The 9386-nt window shown below is 36.4% G+C and overlaps 1 pseudogene across 1 annotated transcript; it reads left to right on the top strand.

Moving 5' to 3' along the window:
- The first annotated feature begins 6982 nt into the window (after positions 1–6982).
- On the top strand, positions 6983–7380 carry LOC100602505 (annotated as a pseudogene). The gene has a single exon (XR_004028771.1). The product of XR_004028771.1 is annotated as a 40S ribosomal protein S16 pseudogene (transcript).
- Positions 7381–9386: the final 2006 nt, after the last annotated feature.

Below are 9386 nucleotides of genomic sequence, written 5' to 3'. Positions count from 1 at the left end.
GATGGTTTCATGGGCTGGGCCCAGGGCTCACCTGCTGTATGCAGCCTCAGGACATAATGCCCTGTGTCCCAGCTGTTTCAGCTCCAGCTGTGGCTAAAAGGGTCCAAGATACATCTCAGGCCATTACTTCAGAGGGTGCAATCCCCAAGCCTTGACAGCTTACACATGGTGTTGGACCTGCAGGTGCATAGAAGTCTAGAACTGAGGTTGGGGAACCACCGCCTAGATTTTAGAGAATGTATGGAAATGCCTGTATGTCCAGGCAGAATTTTGCTGCAAGTGTGAAGCCCTCATGGAGAACTTCTGCTAGGACTGTGCAGAAGGGAAATATTGGTTTGGAGCCCCTACACAGAGGCCCCGCTGGAGCACTGCCTAGTGGAGCTATAATAAGCAGAAACCAGAATGATAGATTCACCAAGAGCTTGTACTGTGTGCCTGGAAAATCTGCAGCCACTCAATGCTAGCCCATGAAAGAAGCCTAGAGGGGAGCTGTATACTGCAAAGCCACAGAGTCAGATCTGTCCTTGGGAGCCCACCTCTTGCATCAATGGGAACTAGATGTGAGACATGGAGTTAAAGGATATTTTGGAGCTTTAAGATTTAGTAATTGCCCTGTTGAATTTCGGACTTCCATGGGGCCTGTGGTCCCTTTGTTACGGCCAATTTCTCTCACTTGAAATGGATGTATTTACCCAAAGTTGGTATCCCCATTGTATCTTGGAAGGAACTAACTTGTGTTTGATTTTACCAGCTCATAGGCAGAAAAGACTTGCCCCGTTTCAGATAGACTTTGAACTTGGAATTTGAGTTAATGCTGGAATGAGTTAACACTTTGGGGGACTGTTGGGAAAGCATGATTGTGTTTTGAAATGTGAGGACATGAGATTTGGGAGGGGCCAGGGGAAGAATGATACAGTTTGGGTGTGTCCCCATGCAAACCTCATCTTGAATTGTAGGTGCCATAATATCCACATGTGATGGGAGGGACCCAGTGGGAGGTAATTTAATTATGGGGGTAGTTTCCCCCATGCTGTTCTCATGATAATGAGTCAGTCTCATGAGATCTGATGGTTTTATAAGCATCTGGTATTTGCCATGCTTGCATTTATTCTCTCTCCTGCCACCCTGTAAAGAGGTGACTTCCACCATGATTGAAAGTTTCCTGAGGACTCCCTGGCTATGTGAAACTGTGAGTCAATTAAACCTGTTTTCTTTATAAATTACCCAATCTCAGGTATTTCTTTATGGCAGCATGAGAAAAAACTAATACACACATAATCCAGTGATGATACTATCAGGTATATATCCAAAAGTAATAAAATCAGTATATTGAAGAGATATCTGTACTCTCCTATTTATTGCAGCACTAGTCACAATAGCCAAGACATAAAATCAACTTGTGTCCATTGATGGATGAATAATAAAGATGTGATACACACACACATACACATATGTATATATACACACACATATGATTGAGCCATGAAAAGAGGTAATCTTGTCATTTGTGACAATATGAATGAACCTGAATGGCATTGTACTCGTGAAATAAACTAGGCATAGAAAGAAATTTAATACTCCATGGTCTCATTTACATATGGAATCTAAAAAAAGAAAAAAACTCATAGGAACAGAGAGTAGAATGGTGATTACCAGAGGCTGGGGACAGGATGAAGAATTGGGAGATATTGGTCAAAAGATATAAAATTTTGGTTGGATAGGAGGAATAAATTCAAGAGATATGTTGTCTTACTTAGTGGCTATAGTTAATAACACTTTATTGCATACTTGAAAATTGCTAAGAGTGTAGATTTTATGTATTCTTACCACAAGCAAATTGTAAGTATGTGAGGTAATGCATATATTAATGAACTTGATTTAGCCGTTTTGCAATATATACATAAATCAAAACATCATGTTATAAAACATGAATATATACACTTTTATTTGTCAAACAATTTAAAAATCTGATACAGGACTGTAATACAAAATATAGAAAGATCACTTTAAAATTTAATAGTAAGAAAACAAACAACTCAATAAAATAATGGGCCAGAGGGCATAGCAGACATCTCACCAAAGAAGGTATAAAGATGGCAGTAAGCATGTGAAGAGACGCTTCACATTATGCCATTAGGGGAAATAAAATTAAAACGAGATATCACTACACATCTTTTAGAATGGCCAAAATGCATAAAACTGACAATACCAAATACTGGCAAGGATGTAGAACCATAGACACTCTCATTCGCTGCTGGTGGGAATGCAAAATGTTACAGCCACTGTGGGAAACAGTTTGGCAGTTGCTTATAAAACTGAAAACACTCTTAACATAGGTTGCAGCAATAAAGTTTCTTACTATCTACTCAAAGATTTGGAAACTTATGTCCACACAAATCCTACACATGGATGTTTATAGCAGCTTTATTAATAATGGCCAAAACTCAAAAACAACTAAGATGTTGTTCAGTATGTGAATGGATAAGTAAACTGTGGTCTCCCCAGACAATGGAATATTATTTGGCACTAAAAGTAAATGAGCTATCAAACTATGAAAAGACATAGGGAAAACTTAATGCATATTGCTAAGTGAAAGAAGCCAATCTGAAAAGGCAATATAATGTATATAACTATATACTCAAAAGTATATATAGTGTATCATTCCAACTACATGAAATTCTGTAAATGGCAAAATTTTAGAGATATTAAAAAGTTCAGTGGCTTCCAGAATTTGAGGGGAAAGGGGGTAAACAAGCAGAGCACAGAAAATTTTTTTAGCAGTGAAACTATACTGTGTGATGCTATAATGGTGTATACATGCCATTATACATTTGTCCAAACTCACAGAATATGCAAGAGCGAAAGCGATCCCTTATGTAAGCTATGGACTCTGAGTGATGCTAATGTGTCAATGCAGGTTTATCAATTGTAACAAATGTACCACTCTGGTGGGGAATTTGGTAATGGGGAGGCTATGCATGTGTGAGGGCAAGGAGTACATGAAAAATATCTGTACCTTCCTTTCAATTTTACTGTGAGCCTAAAATTGCTCTTAAATATAAAAATATTTTTAATTTTTCCAAAGCACATAATATATTTTTCATATATATTATACATTAATACACACATATTTCAAAAAGTGCAGAATGATAAAACAAAATCTTTAAAATATGTTTATATAGGGAAAGTGGGAGACAGGTAGAAAGAAACTTTGACAGAAAGATAAAACCTAAATATCTCTTTATGTCCCTTGTTTTTCAGGTTTGGATTTTGGGCTATGAGTTTTACAAAATTAAAACAAAATTAGATGAAAAAGCAGAGAATCATAAAGTGAATAGTAAACAGTAACAAATGAACCTAATTAAATATCAAGTTGTGGCATAATGATACTGGAAAGAAGTACTTTAAGTGACATTTAAATATATTTTTAATTAAAAACTTTTGCTCTGTGAAATATATTGAGTTAAAAACAAAAATCTGGCCAGGTGCAGTGACTCAAGCCTGTAATCCCAGAACATTGGAAGGCTGAGGCATTAGGATTGCTTGAGTCCAGCAGTTCAAGACTAGGTTGGACAACACAGTGTGAACCAGTCTCTTTTTAAAATAATAATAGTAAATTATAAATTATAATAAATAATAAATAATTGAAAAGCCAAGTCACAGACAGGGAGAAAATATTTGCAAATCATGTATTTGACAAATGACTTATATCCTGAATATTTTTAAAAACTCCCAAATTTAATAGTAAAAAGTAAATAGCCCAATTAAAGGCATCACAAGGAAAATTACTTTTTGAAAATGGCTGGATCCTCATAAATGTCCCATTATTTTCTAACGAAAACCAGTACCCTATGGTTGACAAGGTTTCTTGGCATTTACCCCCACCATTTGTGTGTTCTTTTTTTATCTTTTTTTTTTTCTATAGAGTTAGGCTAGGGTTTTGTTTTCTTTGTTTGTTTGTTTTCTTCCCTGCCTTTCTCACATTGGCTGTTATTCTTCTCTCCTCGGTCTTTACAGTGAGTGATATTTTTTTTTCAGGATTCTTGCCATTCTAACCCAGTTAGGTTTGTGGAGAATAGCCTTCACGTGTGTGCCCATTCCCCTTACGTCTGTCAAATTGTTCTATACTCTTGCCAGCACAGACCTGACTGTTACCATTTGTTAGCAATTTTAGCTGAAATCCTAATGATAATCAACTGCATCTGCCCCAAGTAAGAAAGTACTTGTGTCCTGTCTACCTTTGCCTGAGTTTCCTAAGACTCTGGGTTTGTTGGTTGTCCTGTGACCTCAGCTTTCTTATGGGATCAAGAAAAGTTGTGAATTTCGAGTTTGTCCAGGTTTTGTTGGTATTTCAATGGCACAAGTGATGTTCTTCCAAGGTTTTTATATCCCAAGTGGAAATCAGAAGTTCCATTTTTTTCAGTTTCAGTCTTGATTATTCTAGAACAAAAGAGATCTTTAAAACTCAACTGTTTGTGAAAAATGATTTCTTATTTTCAACAAATGCAAACCCAGTATCCTTATAATTTGGGGGTTCTGATAAAATAATTATTTTTATTAAAATTGTGGCACTGTATTATTGATTACAATAGAATTTTCTCTAGACTTAACTTAGTTTTTCAGGTGGCAATATGAACTAAAACTAAATCAATAGTTGTGTTTGACTGGGAGAAGGTGATAAAGCAAATCTATCACTCCAAATATCACTCTAAATATCCTTTATTTATCGAATGCCAGGCACTGTGCAAGGTACTTTATGTGTGGTATGCCATTTAATCTGCACAGCAGTTCATAAATTAGGACATATTGTTATTTTGCAGATAAATTTATGAGGCTCAGGGAAGTCATACAGCTTGTTCTTAGCTGTAGAGACAGTAAATGGAAAAGCCTAAAATCAAATGTAGTTCTACCTGGTTCCTGTCTGCTTTTTATTTATCCTCTCTACTATGTTATATTGCTTTTCTTCACGAGTTCAGATAATTTAATCTCCAATCTCCTCTATTCCTGCTTGGTAAGAAATCTAACATTTCTTAGAAATGACAGGAGGCACAATGGAGATGCAGAGAGCTAAGTAAGGACTCTTTTGTGCTGGCAGTGCTGATTCTGGGGTTTTTAGAGTAAGAGTTTGACTTTTGACCGCTTTCTTTAGGTGAGCTGGCAAGGATAGATCTTTGCAAATGAGAACTTTGCAACATAATATTCATATGACAACTCACTTACTATACAGATGACTGGATTCCCCCAAGAACAGGAGGCAGTTTGGACTAACCACAAACTGAAGAGTGGTGCAACAACCATTATAGTGTCTGAGTCCAGCTACTAAACCTGGAGAGGTTAAGCCCACATTAATATCTGCCAAGTAAATCTCTCTGTTTATAAATCTGTGTGGCAATCTATTCTTTTCTCTTCCCTTTAAGTGAGGGATAGGGTTACCATGGCCAAAACTCAAAACATATTGGCATAGCCAGCTGACTTAGAAACTAAACAAACGTGTTGCTGCCCTTACAGTAAGTGCAGCCTCTGGTTCTACTGATGGGCCCTTTCACTTGAACAGTGTTTCAGTGGGACCTACAGTCACTCCTGAAGAAATAAGATCAGTGATGTACTATGGGGAACAAGTATGGTAAGTAGCTAAGAGTAATAAGTGGAAGAGTCTGATAGGTTAATTCAGAAAACCTTCCTTATAAGCTATAAAATCTTAAGTTGTTTAACTTCTCTACCCGCCAGGTTCTTCATCTGTAAATTGAACTAATATTGGCAATTTACCTTTATGTTGTTGAAAATTAAAGGAATCAATGCATGTAAAGTACTTAAAATAGAGCCAGAACATTGCTAAGTACTATGCAAGTGTTAGCCATTTATTATTATTCTTCTCCTTGTTATTGAATGTAATGTTTACAGTAACAAAAGGAGTGGCTAATAAACATTTCATTTGCCAAAGATACTTTTTCAAAATTATATCGCATACCTTGGAGTGGAGAGATGTTAGAGATTGTTCTATTGCTATAATCTGTGACTTCCATGATAAGGACCAAGGTGGTGGCAAAAATGTAGAATGAGAGTAGAGAAGCAAAAATATATTTGGTGGGGGTGGGAAATGGGCAGATCTTGATAGTGTGAAAGATGAAAGAATTTGGGAAGCTAGAAGATTGGTGAAGCCAATTATGGTAATGAAAAAATTTATAAAGGATGACTTGGTAGGAGATTAGAAGTATATTAAATTTAAGATGTCATTAAGACTTAAAAGAAAAATGTCCCATGTGTGACTGAGAATGTCAAAGAAAACAGAGAGAGGTTTGCATTAGAGATGTATATCTAGGAATTATCTGTATTTAGGTAGTTCCTGAAATCATGTGTTAATCTCAGCTTTCTGCTAAAGACTTCCAATATAGACATGGACTTGAAAAGAAGAATTTGAGGATGAATAAAGAATTCTGATTAACATAAAATTATTCAAACAACTGAGGAGAAAAATAGATGCATAACATAGGCATAACAAAATCAACAAGAACAACCTGCCTAATGGTATATTCTGATCCCCGCTACAATTGCCCAAATTACACACCAATCTAGATATTGCCTATACTTGTAAAAAATAAATAATAATAATAAAGTACTTAAGTTTGAAATATTTTATCATTCAACTACAGTAAAACTATGTTTGAAAAGTTAGAGTTGCAATATCGTGTAAAATAATATTTTCTCACTCCTTAGAAAACAGGCCATTAATATCACCCTGTATAACTCTATAAAGATACATTCCATATTGTGCAATAAAGGAATTCCTGAAAAGTTGTATGCAAATATGTTATATCAAATGTATTGGGATAGTTTCAGAATTTATAAAAAACCCTTCCCTATGCTTAATTATAACCTATCTGTATTGTTAATTTAGAGATCTTTTTGTTTTTTAAAAAAAGGGATGTTGCCTACGTAAAGAACGATCAAGAATAGTGGGGTATTGCCTTTTCCGGTTGCGGCCCCTGGAGATGATTGAGCCGCGCACGCTACAGTACAAGCTGCTGGAGCCAGTTCTGCTTCTTGGCAAGGAGCGATTTGCTGGTGTAGACATCCGTGTCCGTGTGAAGGTGGTGGTCACGTGGCCCAGATTCATGCTATCCGTCAGTCCATCTCCAAAGCCCTGGTGGCCTATTACCAGAAATACGTGGATAAGGCTTCCAAGAAGGAGATCAAAGACATCCTCATCCAGTATGACCGGACCCTGCTGGTAGCTGATCCTCGTCGCTGCGAGTCCAAAAAGTTTGGAGGCCCCGGTGCCCGGGCTCGCTACCAGAAATCCTACCGATAAGCCCATCATGACTCAAAATTCACCTGTATAATAAACAGTTTTTGAGGGATTTTAAAGTTTCAAAAAAAAAATAGTGGGGTATTGATGTGTCTGTCCAGTTCATCTAGTTTTCTCTGAAAATAGCTAATGTCTACTCCCGCTACGAATACATAGGAGTGAGCTCCCAAAAGTCATTTTTTTAACTTTGTGATTGCACACTCAAGATCATGGCTAATTGAACCAGATGGGAAAGCTTGAGCGCAATTACTTAAATAAGAATATTTCCCCCACGGAATTTGGAATTAGGATTTAACATTAGTCAGTCTCTAGTTGGAAATATAAAATGTACATTAGGAGCTGAAGGGCAGCCATAGCTTCCTGAACAGGACAAGCAGAAAATGCCTAACTGAAGAGAAAAAAGAGAAAATAGATGAGCAGATATAAGCAGAGATGAGAGAGTTGGATTAACACTTACTGAAGCCTTTTCCAGCTTTGGATCCAGTCTCCTTCTAAGTCCTGGGTAAACCCTTGCCCTTCAGCTCAGTAAGGCAATTACTTATCCTCACACTCTATTTCTACGTTTTTTCTTGCCTAATCCAGTTAGATTTGGTTTTTGCTACTTACAACCAAAGGATCTTAGTTAATGGAATAATTGATATCAGGGATGAGGATGCAATTTCCAGCATGTGGAGTTACTTGAAGCAAGATGAGGTGAAGCATAGTGAGAACTCCTGCTTCTCTAGCGGGAAAGCAAGCCATTTATGTAAAGAGCTAGGAAAGAAGCATTTTAGACAATTGTCTCTTTCTTCTTGATATGAAACCAATTGTACTCCATATATAAGATTCAATAGAAAATGGTTATAAACTTCAGAAAAAAAGAATGTTTTCTATATGCAGTATTTAATAAGTTGCAACAAGAAAAGGAAGATCAAATCTAGATTTATCAAGGGTTGTGAAAATAGAAACCTATGGCTGTAAGTGGGATTGTATAACTGAAATCTCTGAAGTATAAGTTACAGAAAAACTATTTTATATGTAGATTGCTGTACTAAAGAGCCGCGTTCCTGATTTCCCCCTTTTAGGATAAGGTTGATCTAGGAAGTGGAAAATTGTGGAATCTTGGTAATTTTAATGAGCAAGTGTAATAGGATCCAGATACATTAAAAGCTTAATTGCAGCAGGTTCCTTCATTGTGCTTTCCTTTGTGCTTCTCAGAACTGATTTATTCCACCCATTGTTAAGCATATTAAACCACTTAAGTTGGAATATGAAATAAAGACAAGATCATGGTTCTGAGACCATTTAGGGTAGAAAACTCATTAACTAAATCATTTATTCTTCTTTCATTCAAAATTGGAGTTAAGAACACTACCACTCAAACTAAGTCAGCTGGAACTTATTATGAATGCATTCCTTCTTAGCAGCAGTGGTTACAGGTAAATTGTTGATTTTCTCTGTTTCTTAGTTTCGTTGGTTGTAAAATAGGCCTATAAATTATATATCTGTCATTGGATTTTTGAGGAATAATACAGGTAAATGATTCAACACAGTACATGATACATAGTAAGAACACAACAAATGATAATTTTATCATCAACATCATCATCATCCAATAATTATTTCCAGGTGGCTTCTATGTGCCAGTCACTACTGTAGGTGCTAAGGCATAGCAACCACAAGAGAGATAAGATTCCCATCTTTGTGGAGCTTACATTGTAGAGGAAATAGAACGTGAAGGTGAAACTAAATGAATAAAAATGAAATGTAATTCTAAAGCATTAAATGCCATAAGGAAAATAAAACAGGATACTGGGATACAGTAATAAGTAAGTGTGGCGATGGGAAGATTAAGATCATCAGGAAAGTCTTCTTAGTTCAAGCTATTTTAACAAAATACCTTAAACTAGGTAATTTATAAACAATAGAAATATATTGCTTACAGTCCTGGAGGCTGGGTATTCCAAAATCAAGGTAAAAGTAGATTTGGTGTCTTGCAAGGGCTTGCTTTCTGCTTCCTAGATGGTTAACTGTTTTCTCACGTAACTGAAGAGGCAAGGGAACTCCCAGGATCCTCTTTGATAAGGGCACTAATCTCATC

Source organism: Nomascus leucogenys, chromosome X (genome assembly GCF_006542625.1).
Source record: "Nomascus leucogenys isolate Asia chromosome X, Asia_NLE_v1, whole genome shotgun sequence".
Lineage (NCBI taxonomy): Eukaryota > Metazoa > Chordata > Mammalia > Primates > Hylobatidae > Nomascus > Nomascus leucogenys.
This window is presented reverse-complemented; position numbering and strand designations above follow the sequence as displayed.